The sequence below is a fragment of the Erinaceus europaeus genome, chromosome 13 (genome assembly GCF_950295315.1).
Source record: "Erinaceus europaeus chromosome 13, mEriEur2.1, whole genome shotgun sequence".
Classification (NCBI taxonomy): domain Eukaryota; kingdom Metazoa; phylum Chordata; class Mammalia; order Eulipotyphla; family Erinaceidae; genus Erinaceus; species Erinaceus europaeus.
Window position 1 is genome coordinate 27,930,458 of NC_080174.1, and position 9,573 is coordinate 27,940,030.

Here is a 9,573-nt window from a genome sequence, read left to right on the forward strand (position 1 = left end):
AAACCAAAAAAAAGAATTAATCAAAGAGACGGATAGACTAGATCTCCTGGACATTTTTAGCATTCTTCACCCCAAAAAACTAGAATACACATTATTTTCAAATCCACACAAGACATATTCAAGGATAGACCACATGTTAGGCCACAAAGACAGTATCAATAAATTCAAGAGCATTGAAATCATCCCAAGCATGTTCTTAGACCACAGTGCAGTAAAGCTAACATTCAATAACAAAAAGAAAATTACTAAAAGTCTCAAAATTTGGAAACTCAACAACATACTGTTTAATAACCACAGGGTCATGGAAGCACTCAAGTAAGAAATTCAAATTTTCCTAGAAAAAAATTAAAATGAAGACACAAGTTATCAAAATATTTGGGACACAGCTAAAGCAGTACTGAGAGGAAAACTCATGACCATACAATCACACATTAGAGAACAAGAAAAAGCTCAACTAAACCAACTTACTGTACACCATAAGGACTTAGAAGTGGAACAAAGGGACCCTAAAGCAACCAGAAGGACAGAAATCACTAAAATTATAGCAGAAATAAACAACATCGAAAACAAGAGAACCACACAAAAATCAATGAAGCCAAATGTTTGTTCTTTGAAAAATTAAACAAAATTGACAAATACCTAGTCAGATTCAATAAAAGGGGGGGGGTGAGAAAACTCAAATAAATAGAATTGTAAATGATAAAGGATATATCACAACAGACACCATAGGAAAAAAAAAAACATTCAAAGATTCTGTGAACAACTATACTCCACCAAGCTAGAGAATATAGAAGAAAATGGTCCGGGAGGTGGCACAGTGGATGGAGCATTAGACTCTCAAGCATGAGATCCTGATTTCGATCCCTGGCAGCACATGTACCAGAGTGATGTCTGGTTCTTTCTCTCTCTCTCTCTCTCTTCCTATCTTTCTCATAAATAAATAAAATCTTTAAGAGAGAGAGAGAGAGAGAGAGAGAATATGGTATGGAAGAAAGGGATGAATTCCTAGAAACATAAACCTTTCCAAAACTGAACCAAGAACTACTACAAAACCTAAATGGACCAATCACAGATAAAGAAATCAAAAGTTTCTTTCTTTCCTTCTTTCTTTCTTTCTTCCTTCTTTCTTTCTTTCTTCTTTCTTTCTTTCTTTCTTTCTTTTTTACTTTGTTTATTTACGATAGAGACAGAGAGAAATTGAAAGTGGAATGAGGATATAGAGTGGGAGAGAGACATCTGCATCACTGCCTTACCATTTACAAGCTTCCCCTTGCTGATGGGGACCATTGGCTTGAATCTAGGTCCTTACACACTGCAGTGTGTGAGCTAATCAGCTGCGCCAGTACTTAGACTCCCAAATAAAATATTTTATAGTTTATTTGAAGGGCTTATTTTACACCAAGGAAACCTGGAAATTGAGTGAACTCTATTGGTACAATTAATAATCCTAATTACAGCCATGCACAGTAACAGAAAACATAAGACATCTAATTCATTACAAAATATATAGTTGCTAATTGATCACATGAATGATTAAGCACTACCTGAGGATTGTCTGAGACAAGGTTCAAGCTTGAAGGTAATTTCTGCACCATTGTAAAATAAGAAAAGGACCTGGAATATATTTGAAATGGTTGCATTTTGTAGTCTTCTAAAGAGATGCAGAAGTCTATCTTTAAAGAAATATGAATAGGACTATACATACCTGGCAAGGGAGGTACCATGATCACGAAGGTGGTTTTCCCAGGGCGAGACTTATCCACTGCACTCTGGATGTGTGATTTCCCCAAATGTGGGAAGCTCGACTGCATTATTTGTGGTAGTGGGGAACTGCATTTGTGCTCTCCCCTAAAAAAAAAAAAATGAAAAAGAAAAAAATATGAATGGTACTTACAAATAATTCATAGAGGCAAGGCAATCTGAAATAAAATCCCTTTTTCTTTTTCTCTTTCTTTCTTTCCTTCCTTCCTTCCTTCCTTCCTTCCTTCCTTCTTTCTTTCTTTCTTTCTTTCTTTCTTTCTTTCTTTTTTTTTTTTGCCTCCAGGGTTATCGCTGGGGCTTGGTGTAGGCACTAGGAATCCACTGCTCCTGGAGGCCACTTTTCCCATTTTATTGGTTAGGACAGAGAGAAATTGAGAGAGGAGGGAGAGATTGAGAGGACAAGAGAAAGACACTTGCAGACCCATTTTGCTGCTTGTGAAGTGCTGCCACCCCCCAGTCTCCCCTCACTTCCCCATCTCCCCCCACCTCCCCACCTCCCCAGGTGGAGAGCCTGGGGACTCCAGCCTAGATCTTTGCAGGAATCCTTGTGTGCTTTGTACTATGTGCCTTCAACAGGTTGCACCCACAGCCTGACCCCCTATCCCCTGAAGTCCTTTTTAGGGACTATTTAAACAAGGAAGATGTTTTCAAAACTAAAACTTGCACGAACTATTTATTTGAGGAAATTCTCTCCCTTCTTCACTAAAGCCCTTTCTACACTTTTAAGCTACAAAGAATCATTTCTCAGATCAAGAGCTTAGTATTCCTGAAAGTATTTGAAAGTTGTATTTTGAATGTCTCCTGATGGACTGGCTATTTTATTGAAGGCATTCCCTCCAAAATCTGGGTTCCAGGTTACACAAACAGCATATAGGAGGTTCAGAAGCTGATTTGTGAATTAGGGCAAAAGGGTTTTAAAAGTAACTTTTGTCTTTAAATAACTAAGTACAGGCAGGTAGGTGGCTCAGTGGTAGAGTTCAGGGCTCTGGTATGGGAAATCTTGAGTTTGATTACCAGCATCACATGTACCAGATTGATCCTCTGGTTCTTTTTTTTCTCTCTCATTAAAAAATTAATACATCTTAAAAACTTATTCAATACTTTCCAATTTTTCAGTAATTTGTGACTTAGTACCCCTATTATCTGTTATACTGGAAAACAAATCAATCACACCAATGACAACATGAATGAATTTCACAAATATTGTTTGGTGAAAGAAGTCAAATACAAGGGAAAGCATACTATGTACAGGTTCATTTAAATGACGTTCTAATCAGGCAAAGGAAATCTCTAGTGACAGTAAACAGAAAGATGTTTGGGTTGGAGAGCTAGCATAATGGTTATGCAAAAGATTTTCATACCTGAAGCTTTAAGGTCCCAAGTTCAGTTCTTCCTGCCATTATAACCGAGAGCTGGAGGAGTGGAAAAAAAAATAATCCAGCTGTTTAAAATTGAAATTGTTTATAAGGGACTACATAGGGAATTTATATAGGTTTTTAAATATTCTAGATTGTAGTTACACAGGTGGATACAATTGTCTTCAATCTGGAGATAATTCTATACATTTGATTGTATATAAATTATGCTTAATTATGAAAGTCCCATGTTCATATGATATCATTCTTAAAACCACAATACCGATCTTTTTCTGAGACTGATATACAACCTTGGACCAAAGCAGATTGTTATTTTAAAGAGGTATCATATAAATGTCTGATATCTAAAATTCTACACTGTTGTAAATTAACCTAAAAAAAGGTGTGGGGGTTGGGGCTGCTTGTGTCATATATAGAAGAATTCACAGCGGGAGCTGGGAACTGGTTTAATCAATACACGGTTTATTAGGGTGAAACAGGTAAAAGCCAAAATAAGAAATTATTATCAAGGGTTAAGCCTACGCTAGGTCTATAAAGTCTGAATATGGTTATCAAAGTTTAGTCCCATAAGATAAACAATTATCAGCTCTGGTAAAGGTTGCTCATGGCTGTAGAGGGGTCTAAAAGTTTACCAGCTAGCAGAGTCACATGTGCTCAGTTCCCAGGAGAAGTAGATATGGCGGATGGATGCCTGGGACACCTCTGCTGAGAGGCATCTGACCAGGAGAAGAAGCCGCAGCCAAAGAGACCCCAGAGTTCTGACTGCTGTCCTTTTAATTCTATTCAGCCTACCCACAATGCTTTGCACACCAGCACAGTCTGGATTCACCTACAGTCCACCATGTGCCTGTGCAGATCACTGCACACTCTGTCAGCCTTCTGTCGCCAAAGCTGACATCACCACTGTGTCAGGGCATATAGTGTCACCACACTACACATGATAAAATTTTTTCATACATTTGATTATCTCTCTCTCTTTCTCTAAACCAGAGCACTACTCAGCTCTAATTTATGGTAGCATGGGGGATTGAATCAGAGATATCAGAACTTCATGCATTAAAGTCTTTTTGCATAACCATAATGCCATCTCCCTGGCCTTCTTCAATCTTATATACAAAATTTAGGAGCAGTCATATGTCCTATACTATACATAGCATTTTTTAAATACTGGCAAGCCATAGATACATTATAAATATGAGGGATGGGGGGAGGCTTGGGAGAGAGAAGAAATAGATTTAGGAGTAAGTACATTTTAGTTTTTCCTGTTTATAGCCATCTGCTTAATCAGGAGATACTTTAAAATCTTTGGGAATACCTTTGTATTTTCACTTTTTGGTGGCTTTTATAAATTTTGAAAACCTATGAATACTTTTAGAAAAAATGCTTTACTCTAATTGATACAGCCAGTGTTTATAAGGAGTGAAGGGTTCCTTCCTTCCTCTTTCTTTCTTTCTTTCTTTCTTTCTTTCTTTCTTTCTTTCTTTCTTTCTTTCTTTTTCTCTTTCTTTCTTTCTTTCTTTCTTCCTTTCTCCACAAGAACACTGCTCAGCTTTTGTTTATGGTGGTTGTGGTTTGTGTGTGGGTGGGCTGTGTGTTGAACCTGACACTTTGGAGACTCAGACATTAATGTGTCTTTGTATACCCATTATATTATTTCTCCCTGAATACTTTCTTTACAATGGGTATATTTGAGAAGAAAAAGGGCAAATAGACAAAAGAAATTGTCACTGAAGTGATAGGACTGAGTTTTTAAAGGCTTTTTTTTTCTTTTTTAAACAACATATTTTGTTTATTTATGAACACAAGATAGGGTGAGAAGGAAAACCAGGGCATCCCTCTGGAACATGCTGCGAACTGAACTGAGGACCTCGTGTTACCAGGTTCAGCACCCTACTCACTGCACCACCTCTTGAGCCTTAAAACTGCTTTCTTAATCCAGAATAGATTCATACTGTAACAGAGCAAGTCAGCCTAAAGACCTGAAAAACAATGAAAGGGGATCTATGATGACATGAGTGGGCCTGCTTACTGGCACTTACAACCCTCCTTGGGTACACAGGAAAACAATAGAGAGCTCATAGGAGAGGAGCCCAGCCTGGCAACACCCAGGAAATGAATACTTGCTAGAAGACTTGAAAGGACCTGAAGGTTTGAAAATGCATACTTGTAATAATAATAATGGTAACAATAATGTCTCAACTTGTATGGGGAAACGTGAAAACACAAAACAAAGTGACCACAGACAGTCCTAAGGTTCCTGTTCCTCAAAATTGTCCCTAACAAGGATACACATGGACAAACTGAAAGAGATATCCTGAGACTTAACTCCATAATCTCACAGGAAGAGTTTATCTTGTTGAAAATGGGAAAGTAAACCCTTTACCCACACAGGAATTCACCCCTGACTACATGAGACATCTTCAACCAGAATTGAAAAAAACTGACCTCCAAGCCAAAAGCATTATATTGGACATTTCCAACTAGAATTGGGCCATAAAACTTGGAACAATATCAATTTCCAGGGACTTGAGGCCAAAAGCAAATAAGTCCTGAATATATAAAATGCCCCCAGCCTATCCTGGAGGAGGTTCTCCACTCTAGGCTACTTGACTCTTCTTGCCTGGTTAAAAGCTTTCCTTTATATGCTCTCCCAACTCTGTTTAATTTATGCCTCATAACTCTTAGCTCTTGACTGCCACACCAACCTAACACAAAATATACAGTAGATCCATAGGTAGAACAATGGAAGAACAAAGAGATGTAGATTAAAGCAGGCAGGCAATTTGCTTGTAGGTAAGAACTTTATCCTAGGTTTTGATGGAAAAACTAGTCATTAATACTAGATGTATACCATAGTTTATATTTGAATCCTGAATATTATTATTGCCATTGACAGCTTTATTCTGTAGCAGGAATTTCATTTATTTTTGCCTTTTTTTTTTTCTTTTTTGTCATTGGTCTTTTCTGGAGCTTCACTTGTTGAGTTTTTTGCAGATAGAAAGAAACAAAGACAGAGAAAGAGGTTCTTCTTCTTCTAGCGTTTGCCCTTCTTCCGTAGCCAGTCAACAGCGTCAGGTTGAGCCTGATGTAAAGTTTTGAGACGTTTGAATCTGGAGAGGAGGAAGTCACTGACTTCCTCCAATGAGGTGAGAGATGGATTTGAATCTGGATCACTTATATGACAAAGCAGAAACACTATGCAGGTGGTCCTAATTTAGTGTATTGTACTTATTATCATCATCATTATTACTACTACTACTACTACTACTACTACTACTACTGCCACTATGAGTACTCTGCTCAGCTATGGTTTATGATTGTGTGAAGGATTGAACCTGGGGCTTTGGAGCCTCTTTGTACAACCAGCCAGCTATATCCCTTGCCCTATTCTTTCTTTTTTTTTTTTTGATTGACCCTCTCTCAACCTCTGTAAGTCCATCAAAATTTTATTATATTTCATTATTTTCTTGTATTTATAATATTCCTTAAAATAATGTAAGCACTATAGTTGCTGTTAGGAAGGTGACTTGCTTTGATAGCAATTTGTATTTACTATTTTGAGTCCCCAAGTAAGAGTCCCTCAAATGACAAAGCCAGGACATGGGAGACTTCATTAGCAGCAATGAGCTTGTTCTGTCTTTTCCTGGTTTCCAGAATAGAGCTATAAGGGTAAGTTTATGAAATTTCTAATAGCAGGTGTTTAGTCATTTATATATTTTCTCTCAGTTAATAAAGTAAATGTAATTTATGAATGCAAAATACTTTTTTTATAAGCACTAGCTTAATTTAATTAGAAAAAGGGGGTGCAGAGGAGGAATGGCTACATTATTGTTAAAAACACAGAATATTACCAGAGAGGAATAAAATGAACAAGTGACTTACCTGAGAGACTATCTACTAACTGTCAACCACTTTATATGGGTTGGGTCCTTGACAAAGCAGTTTTTCCAAGCAACCAGACCCATTGCTAACTTCAGAATGCTTAAAATGCTTTGCTCTAGGGCATGCAGAAGCAGATTACTTCCTCACTAGCTTTAAAAGCTATAAACAAGCAATTAATAACCTCTTTTCCTTCCTTATATCCATTCATGCCCAAGGGAACCAGCCTTAATTCATTGTCTGTGTGCTTACCCAGTAACACCCAAGATGTCTGAAGGCCAGTATTGACTTGGAAAGATTTACTTCCTGCCCTCTAGTTCTTTTGGTAGGAACGGTTCTGAAGGACAAGACTGAAGCCTCATTTGGCCATGACCTTCTGAGTCTATGACCACTTTTTTTTGTGTGTATGCTATCATGTTTCCCTATGCTTGTGAGGAAGAACATAAAAGTAGCATAGGGAAGTAGTAGGGAGCACAAGGAAGCAATTTTTCACCATGGGAGGAGTTGTAGAAAGGTCATCACACCTGGAAAAGACAGGTGCTTTCAGTAAGCCAATGGAAAACTGACCCCAGGTGCAGTGAGAATTGGGAATTTAAGAGAAGGAGGATGCATGGGGAGGCAGTTTGTCTTTATGACTCTCATGTACTCTGTCCCACAAGCTATCACTGTACCTTAATTTTGTTTCTGCATGACTTTTATCTCACATCTTTGTCATAGAGTTTTTACTTTGCACACCTGTGATTTCAAGAAACTACCATGACCAGACACTTCAGTTGGGAATAAACTTGGTGGTCCTGGGGACTTTCCATGCACCTAATTAGTTTGCCCTGCAACACTTTCTCAAGGATATACAATTTCTCTAAGTTATCTACACAAGTCGTTGGCCTCTATCTTTTTTTCCATTCCTAATATAACTGCATTTTCTACTCCTAGTGGAGCTTAGATTCAGACTTTATCTCATTTTCCAAGATCAAGTCCATACTCTGCCTCTAGCTGGTACCTTTCTTAAGTAAATATCTATTCCTTGGTAAACCTGAAGTGCCTTGTGAGTTTTCTTTCAGGGTAACCCAAGAACCACTCACACTAGCAAGTTACAGAAGTTAGTACTATTTTGCTGGTATGCATTTCTAAGTGACTGTTTGTGTTAGACATTAAGCATATGTAAAAATAAATACATGACTGCCTGTCTTCCCAAGTAGAAACTAAAAGTCTTGAGTTGATTCAGAGTAAGCAGTACAAACAGGATGGCATGTAAAGTGTGATACAAAATACAGAGGACAAAGTATGTATGAAGGGTAACTGATTAATAAAACATGGCTGGCCTTGATTTAGTTTATAAGAAACTTAAGACATTTATCAACATCTGTCTGAACCCAATTCCAGTCTCTTGGACTCTGTTGTGGATAAGCTGATTAATAAAAGATGATGCCTTAGGAAGGAAGCTTAGATCTTTGTAAGCAATGACAAAGGCAAAGGCAGGGATAAATCTACATATGAAAGGAAATTGTGAAAGTAAACTAGTGTACCACTACATGCCTGGCTGCCACTTCCCTATAACATTTCATTTACTTCATAGTGGCTCAAGACTGGAAAAATAAGAAATTTCAGAAATTAAGTGTGGAATTAATTTACAGGACAGATTGTAGTGTAGAAATACATATGTGTGTGTGTGTGTGTGTGTGTGTGTGTGTATGTATATTCTGATATATAATCCATCTCCCTTGTGGCTTCCTCCTCTTGGTGTTCTTAACTTTGCAGCTTTCCATGTTTGGTTTTCATTTATATCCTTGATATTTAGTCTTCCTTTCCTTGACTCTTAATTAGGTACCAGAGAGAAAGATTCAAAATAGCTACAGTGTAACAACTCCAGGATAACTCTGGGAAACAGAAACACCAATAGCAGCAATTACAGGAGCTACAGAAACAATTATTGAAAGAATTCCTTGAAATATAGAAAGCCCAAAGGCAGAGGAAAAGAAGCACAAGGAACAGAGGAGAGGAGAAAAGTACAATCCAAAAGTACTGATCCCTCTCTCACAGGGCTCAGTATCCTTGTAGCAAGGTCACAGGACAAGCAGCCCTAAAGACCCTACTAAAAACTAAAACAGCCAAGGTTACAATGGGAATCGTTTTTCTTTCTTTTTTTTTTTTCCTCCAGGGTTATCACTGGGGTTCTGTGCCTGCACTAGAATCCATAGCTCCTGGAGGCTATTTTTTCCCCTGTAGCCTTGTTTATTGTTGTTCTTCTTACTGTTGTTGCTGCTATTGTTGTTAGGATAGGACAGAGAGAAATCAAGAGAGGAGGGGAAGACAGAAAGGGGGAGAGACAGACAGGATGGGAATCTTACTGTATCCAAGACCCCCTTAAGCCTACCAGGTCAGATTCCTTCCATGCTGAACTCCCAGCACCTCTGGTGGTCACACATAGCAGAGCACCCTGCCTGGATTCTCCATCCACCATTCTCCTACTCCATTTGTCTTCACAAGTCTCCAAGTACCTGCACACCTAGTGGTGAGTCTCTCCCACCCCTAGATAGCAGGTCCTCCCAGCCCAAAC

At 38.2% G+C, this 9,573-nt stretch overlaps 1 pseudogene; it reads left to right on the forward strand.

Moving 5' to 3' along the window:
- Positions 1 to 1,697: 1,697 nt before the first annotated feature.
- On the forward strand, positions 1,698 to 1,851 carry LOC132532599 (U1 spliceosomal RNA; annotated as a pseudogene).
- The last annotated feature ends 7,722 nt before the right edge of the window (positions 1,852 to 9,573 follow it).